Source organism: Triticum dicoccoides, chromosome 6B, assembly GCF_002162155.2.
Source record: "Triticum dicoccoides isolate Atlit2015 ecotype Zavitan chromosome 6B, WEW_v2.0, whole genome shotgun sequence".
NCBI classification, from domain to species: Eukaryota; Viridiplantae; Streptophyta; class Magnoliopsida; order Poales; family Poaceae; genus Triticum; species Triticum dicoccoides.
The window spans coordinates 481,867,075-481,875,387 of NC_041391.1; the positions used below are offsets into that span (position 1 = coordinate 481,867,075).

Genomic DNA, 8,313 nt, shown 5'->3' on the forward strand with positions numbered 1-8,313 from the left:
CGTCGAGCTATCTTTCCTTATATATCCCCTTCCCCCTGTCACAAATCTATCATTTTCCTTACCCCCTAGCATCGATGCCACCCTCATTTTTCTTACCCCTCTTGTAGTTGTCTCCTCCTCCTATTATCTTGATGTGTGAAACATTTTACCTCTAGTTGGTGAAACAACTCCAAGATTTTGAAAGGCCATGTAAGGTTCGTTGGCCACCAGCCAAACACACAGCGTCGATGCTTTGGATGTCTAGGCAGACAACCTCTGTCGAGAAAACGAGCACCTCCTAAAATCGATGACTCCAGTCAATACTCAACCTTGCTCTACATGACGAGGGATGACAGGTAATGGTGGTGAAGGTCGTTGCAGCATCTCCGTCGTCAACTGGTCATCGTCACCACACCACCAGTATAATTGATGCTTATTTACTTGCGCCACTACGTGTTGCTACTCAATGCGGATGGCGGATGGGATCGAGGAGGCAGAGGTAACCCTAAATCTCTAACATGGTAGCATCCATTGGGCCAGAATGGGCCATGTTAACACTTTACTTGTTTTTCCTTGTATCTATCATTTGTCCTCATTAGGTATGTTGGGGCAGCACTACTCAAAGCGCTAGGTGCTGAAAAAACACTCGCCCATTGCTTATCGTTTTGACTATATCATCGGGTTTCATGAAGCAACCAGGTACGCATACATAGCTTAGCAAATCACATTATGTTTCGTTCCTTTATTATTGTTTTGGACTCACACACAACTCAACATCGTGTGTTGTTCCTTTATTTTTCAATTTGAATTCATATTCAACACAATACCGGATCCCATGGAAGCAAACCATGTACATCTACCTTAGCAAACTCCACCTATGGTCTACTATTGCAAGGCTCGACTCTCTTGGTCGTCCCATGGCTGTGGAAGACCAAGGTGCCTCTAACCTGCAAAATCCCCGTCTAGCTAACTATACAATACCGTATTTGGATGACAGACGGGTGAGTTAGACTTGGACTGCATGACAACACAGTGTCATGCAACCTTTGTGTGCAAAATCAGGACACTGCAGACCACATTCTCATTCGATGTGTACGCATGAGAAGTAGTACTGTGAACGCGAGAGTAGCCTAAGATTTTTATTATTATTATTATTATTTTTGCATGGGAGTAGCCTAAGATTTTTTTTATTATTATTATCTTTTGCATGGGAGTAGCCTAAGATATTGCGGTGTGGTGTCTTAATTTGCTACCAATGAGCTTGACGATCTTCTAAAACTTGTTCTTCCCTACTAAAGATACGATACGCTCAGCCTATCCACACCGACCTTTCCACCCGCAAAAATATTTGGCACACTGAAAGCTGGGCCAGAGCAGTCGGAGGAATGTCGGGACCCACAGGTCATAGGCAGTGGGTGACCGAACGCGTACGCCCCGACGCTTCGTTCTCCCGCATTAATCCGGTGATCTTTCGCCAGTTCGCTTGAGCGCCAATGACAGACGGGCCGTCATTAAAAGCCCAGCATCCCGGTCCTGCTTCCCAATCGGAGAGGGGAAAAGATTTCCTACAATCTACGCGCGTCCCGCCCCTCGTGAGCCGTGACCAACCCAGCGACGAACTCCAAACCCCGCTCCAAACCCCGCATCCGCCTCGCCTCGCCTCGCCCCTTGGCCTCCCACCGCCGCCCCACCGTGATGCCCAAGCCGCCGCCGGTCGTCGAGCTCCCGACACGCAAGACCGTCCCGCTCATCGACATCGACGGCGACGACGACGACGGAGGTCGCAGCGGCCGTCATGGCGGAGGCCCTGCTACGGGGGGCCGTTCCGGCGGCCCGGAACGCGGTGAAGGCGGAAGCCGCGCTAAGGGGGGCCGTTCAGGCCGCTCTGAACGCGGTGAAGGCGGAGGACGCGCTAAGCGAGGCCGTCCCGGCAGTCGCGAACGCGGTCGGGAGGGTCCGTCGGTCGGTGGTCGCGTGGCGGCGGGATCGCCGCCACCGCGACGAAACCCCGCCACGGCGTCTTCTCCGTACGTCGTCCGCTCCGGCGCCGCGAATCCGCCGTCCATCAACCTCGACAGCGACAGCGACAGCGACAGCGACAGCGACGACGACATGCGCGGCCGGCGCTCGAACAAGGTAGCCGCACGCCATCATGGCCGGGGGGAGGATTCACGCGCGAGAGGTCGCAAGAGGGCGGCGGCCTCCTCGCCCGGTGGCTTCAGGAAGGCGAAGAAGCAGAGACGAGGGTCGTCGAGCGGAACCAAGGCGCACGGGGCGGGGGGTCGCGCTCTCGCGGTGAGGCCTGTCGACGAACCGCGAACCTCCCACAAGTCGAGGAAGCACAAGAGACTCGAGGCCGTCCGTCGTCCTCGGTCTCATCATTCCAACGACGATGGACGGCTCGGGAGATCCGGCCACGGGGGCGGCGACAGGGGCCGGCGTGATGCTGCGCCGGCGAGGCAGGTCGGCGCAGTTGTTGCGTCAAGCCCTCGTTCGCGGAGCGGCGACCGAGGTAAAGTGGCTGCGAAGTATAGCGTGGACGAAGGTGATGATGAAGAGATGGAAGACACCAGCTCAGATGACGATGGGAGATTCGGCCATAGGGGCCGGCATGGCGCTGCGCCGGCGAGGCAGGCCGGCAAGGTTGTTGCATCTCGTAATCGTTCACGCGACGGCCACCGAAGAAGTAGAACTGTGGTAACTGATGACAGCGGGGATGACGATGGAGATGAAGAGACTGGCAGTTCAGATGACAATGATGAGGAATCCCGAGATGAGGAGGAGGAGGAGGAGGAGGATGTGATGAAGGGGGCGAACACGGATGACGGCAGTGGCGATAGTGAGGAAGAGGAAGAGGAAGAGGAAGAGGAGGAGGATGAGGATGAGGAGGATGTGATGAGAGGGACGAACAAGGATGATGAAAGTGACGATAGGGAGGAGGAGGAGGAGGATGATAGCGAGGAGGAGGAGGAGGATGTAATGAAGAGGAAGAGCAAGGAGAATGTGGATGTGATGAAGGGGAAGAGCAAGGGGGGTGATGATTTGATGAAGAGGAAGGAGGATGTGGATATGATGAAGGGGAAGAACAAGGAGGATGACAATGGTAATAGCAACGGCAGATGCAAATCCGTAGAGGAGGAGGTCGGTGGGGAGGACGACGGAAACAGCACTCACGACGACAGTTCTGATGCCAATGCTGACGAAGAGGAGTCTGAAGACACAACAGAGACAGAGGAGGAGGAGGAGGAGGCGGCGGAGGAAGAGGAAGAAGAATCTGACGAGGCAGAGCAGGACCGGCGTGTCGCGCCTAGACGCAACGCCGAGGCAGGGCAGAACCAGCGTGTCGCGCCTAGCAGCAACGGCGAGGCCGGTGTGAGGGCCAGACCAGCCGTCGAGGGCTTGCCAAGAATCAGAAAGAGGAGATTCGAGGGGTTGTGGATCGTCGAGGAGCCCGACACCACCCGCCCCCCTCCCGGCCGGGGTCTCATCAGTGAGCGGACACGGTCGCACCTGAGCTGCTCCAACAAGAAACTGCTGAAACGTGGTACTGTAAGCAGGCCGGTCCTGCTCGACACATCGTCCTCCGGCTCCGACCCAGAGGAAGCCGTGCCACCGCCTCAGCCAACCAGCTGGGCGGCCGAGGACGACAGCTCCGGCGAAGACAGAAGGCCGGCGAAGAAGAAGAAGAGACGGTGCCGGGCCCAAGGCGCGCGCTCAGAGGAGGAAGGCAGCGACGACCCCGACGCTGAACCTGATGACGACAGAACCATCCCAAGGAACGCCGGGAAGGGGCCGAGCTCAAGCCGGCCGAAGACCGGAGCGTCAAACCGGCAGCAGTCTGCTGCCAAGGAACGTGGCAAAACCCACGCTGGCTCTTCTACCAACCCACGACGCGCCAAGAATCACGCTGCAAGCACAGCAGATGGCCGCGGTCTGCAGGATGACATTTTCTTCAAGAAAAGCTCCCTGTCTCATCGCAAGGGGAAGCATCCGGAGGAGGAAGACATCCCTTGCAATGATCTGCTCTCCTCCTTAATCGACGGGATACCGAGCTACCGGAACGGCTCTGCTCCTGCCGATGCACCGCAGGGCGGCGGCGACACGATGCCTCTGGTGTTCAAGTTCGGGGAGGAAGCTGAAGTGAAATCAGAGCACGACGAGCTTGAGGATCAACAGTGGGAAGACATGGATCTTGCCTTTCAAGCCACCAATGCCAACGCTCACAGCTCCGAGGAGGTACTTAACTCTCTGCTACTCCTTCTCATTATACTAGTACTACATTTGCTTTGAAGTAGTCCGCCTAGGCACACCTTTTTTTTTCTATGCCTCGTATTAACACTTATGGCATTGTCCTGCAAATGTTGACATTCAGAAGGCATACATTAAATGGCCAAAAATATTGAGTTTTGGAATAATTAATCTACCGATCATGGGGAAACCTTACTGTCATGCATATATTCTCCTGACGACGCAGGACGCAGTGAACAAACAGTTACTAATCTTCAAGACCTACATAGAGTCACCCTTTTCCTAAAAAGGATTACATAGAGATAGTGCCAAACCAATTTGTGAAAGATAACTTTCTGAGTTGGCATCCGAGGATGACTGGCATTTTGTTGTAAAGTTTATCTTAGAACCTACTGATGAAGGGTGCGAGAGCTTGGGATTGACACTAAAATGAACCATATCTGTTATTATTTGTCAATAACGGTGTCGTGTTCTGTAGTTTCTGATTTTGCTCAGGTCATAATTAAGTTTTACCACTTTTAGCAACTGGTGCGCAATGAAATGGTTTTTTCTGCGATGTCATTTCTTGGAAAATTGGGGGCTTTCCCGGTTCTGATGCTATATACAGAAGCTAATGAATCATATGAGTATGAAGTGCACCAAACTGCTCTGTCTAAGAATAGCCCTTACATCTTCAGGGGTGCCCTTAGTTTTGTTTGACAAAATAAAATGCAAACATGTTTCATAGTTCACAAATGTTAAGTTCTGCATGTGAATTTTGCATTTTTGGTGCGGGGTACAAGAACTATGGATTAATAATACCTCAATGAGCCATTTCTGTAATTAGTCGATAACTGTTAGTGTTCTGTATTTTTTTCGTCTCAGGTAATAATTAAGTTTTGCCTTTTTTAGCAACTGCCATGTAACGAAACGGTTTATTTTTTCTGTTTCCAAAAAGCGGTGCTTCCCTGTTTTGATACTATAAAATGTTCGCTAAAGGGGGAAGAGTCCCTCATTTAACAGTCCGTTAGTTAGATAGAAATGAGTCTCTCATGCGGATCGAACGCAGGTGGGTGGGATTTAACTCGTAAGCTTAAACAAAAGCCTTTTATTTCATTTCACAAATCAAATGCAAACATGTTACATCTTTCACAAATGCTAAGTTCTGTAATTGTGTAAATTTTGTATTTGTGTTCATCTCCTGTTAACTGTTCAGATATAAACAATCCTTACATCTTGGATTTCAGGTTGAAGAGAGCCAGGGGCAAGATATTCCATCAGACCAAAAAACTTTATGCAGTCAAGGGAAGCATCATTTAGTTACCGATGACCAAATTGGAACTTGGTGCGAGCACTGCAGCTTTGTTCTTGAAATTAAATATGTAATGGCCCCTATGGTAAGGCACTGCGCTATCCAACATTTTTTTTCAAATATCTGCTTAGACCTCACCGACAACATCAATACTTACTTTTTTCACTCAATTTAGGGGAATTGTTCAGCGGAAAGGGAACCAACGGCTCGCGAGCTGAACATGGATAATATCATTTTTAATGGCGTCCTAACAACAATGGGGTATGAAGGAGAGTTCATCACTGGCAGTCATAAAAGTGGGCCTGTATGGAATCTCATTCCTGGTGTCCGAGAAGACATGTTCCCACACCAGCAGGAAGCCTTTGAATTCATGTGGAAGAAACTGGCCGGAGGTATTGACATTGAAGAGGTGAAGAAGATTGTGAAAACTGATACTCTAAGTGGCTGTGTGATCTCTCACGCCCCAGGGACGGGGAAAACCAGATTAGCAATCACATTTGTTCAATCTTACCTCGAGCTTTTCCCGCAGTGTTTTCCGGTGATCATTGCCCCCAAGGGGATGCTTGACACATGGGAAACCGAGTTCAGAAAATGGAATGTGAAGATACCTTTCCACATACTGAATTCCAGAGATATCCACTGGCATGGAGATAAAACCGTCGAAAAACTGGCCTCGAATGATAAGGAATTGGCCCGGAGGCTGTCCACAAGCAGCATTAACAAGAATTACATGCGCGCTCTGAAATTGCGATCATGGGCTGAGGGGAGTAGCATCGTTGGACTCAGCTACTACCTGTTCCAGAAGCTCACCAAAGGAGAAGGCAATGATGATGACAAGCTGAGGCAGATGCTTCTTCAAAGGCCTGACTTGCTGATCCTTGATGAAGGACACACGCCAAGGAACAAGGAGAGCAATATTTTTAAGGCTCTTGCCGAAGTTCGTACGAAAAAGAGAATCATTCTGTCCGGGACTCCGTTCCAGAACAATTTTGAAGAGCTTCGGAGCATCTTTAGCCTCTTACTTCCGGCCAATTTTGAAGCCATGGATTTCTTTCCTTCTTCGAAACTACACAACGTGACAGATGTGATGGTTGATGAGATCAGGAAGAAATTGGACCCTTTTGTGCACATCCATAATGGCGACATTCTTCATAAATCCCTTGAAGGACTAAGAGAATCTGTTGTGATTCTGAATCCTCTTCCCAGCCAGAAGAGGATCATCGCAATGATGGAGAAACATAAGACACGTGGCAAACGTGCTCAAAAAAAAGAGACACAGGGCAGCACTTTGGAGTGGGAATACAAGATATCTCTTGCGTCTGTACATCCGTCCCTCGTTGCTGGCATGGAAAAGTTGCCAGAAGAAGTAGCATCTCTTGTGGACGAGCTTCCATTGGAGAGGTTACGGCTGAAGCCAAGTGAAGGGGTTAAGACGAGGTTTGTGTACGAGGTTGTGCGTCTATGTCAAGCTTTAAAAGAGCGAGTGCTTGTGTTCAGCCAGTTGCTTGAACCACTGGAGTTGATCATGCAACAGCTGAGAAAAGAGTTCAACTGGACTAAAGGCAAAGAGATCATGTATATGAGTGGAAATGTCCCCCCTAAAACCCGCAAAGCCTTGATGATGGCCTTCAATGATGTGGAGAGCGAGGCCAAGGTGATGCTTGCATCGACCAAGGCGTGTGGAGAAGGTATCACCCTCGTTGGAGCGTCGCGTGTGGTGCTCCTTGATGTTGTGTGGAACCCTTCTGTCGGAAGGCAGGCGATTGGACGTGCTTATCGTATTGGGCAGCAAAAGATTGTCCATACATACAATCTAATCGCAGAAGGAACACAAGAGAAGGCCAAATATGACACACAAGCTAAGAAGGACCAAATGTCCAAATTACTGTTTTCAAGTGAGCCACAGCCTTCGGAGTGCAACCCGTCATCAGAGTTTATTTCCAATGACAGGATTTTGGAACAGATGACTGAAGACGAAAATTTGAAAGAGATGTTTGTGAGTATTCTCCCGTCGCAGTCGTGATAGAACTTATAGATCTCTGGTAAGTGGTTTGTGGTGCTTATCCATTAGTTTATCAGCAAGTGTGCTCTTTCACTATAATGTATGTGCAAGGTATTACTTACCAGTTATAACATAAACTGATGGTGTTCCCTTTTCCATGCAGCGTAGAAGAGCGGTGTACCTGTGGTGAAGCTAATTGTGTGTCTGCATCTGCAAGAGGAGAGGGATGGAACGGCCTGTCTGTACAAAAAGTGCTATCAACATGTTGTATTGTCTTACATAGATGCTCGAAGGATGTTGTTTTGTTTTGTTTTCTCAAGGCATGTGCCTGTTTTATCTCCAAACCTACAACAGCAGAGGGGTGGAGTGTCAGAATGTTTTTTGGGGGTGCAAAATCCCAATTCGTACAGAGATTAATGTCCCTTCCTATAAGGGACGACCCCTGATTCTCTGAAATTGAACTAGTTGTATACTGCAGTTTGAACATGAGCTGTTGTTGTTGTATACTGCAGTTTGACATGAGCTATAGTTGTTGTCTGAACTTGCATACTTAGTTTCCCAGTTTGCAACTTGGAATTGTTTTTGTTTTCAGAAAGGAGGATATGGCCCATCTTTCTACATCGATTGATGCGTGCGCGCGCGCGCACATATAGTATTAAATATATTGGAAAGTAATGTGAAGCGAAACTCACATGCCTCGCGGTAGCTTCTCCGACTCTAAGCACAAAACCTACATGTGATATCTGAGCTGACAAAAGGCCTAACGCTTCAAGAAGGAAGATGTTGTCTACCA

General features: G+C 49.5%; 1 pseudogene; it reads left to right on the top strand.

Moving 5' to 3' along the window:
* Window positions 1–827: 827 nt before the first annotated feature.
* On the top strand, window positions 828–8,025 carry LOC119321204 (annotated as a pseudogene).
* The last annotated feature ends 288 nt before the right edge of the window (window positions 8,026–8,313 follow it).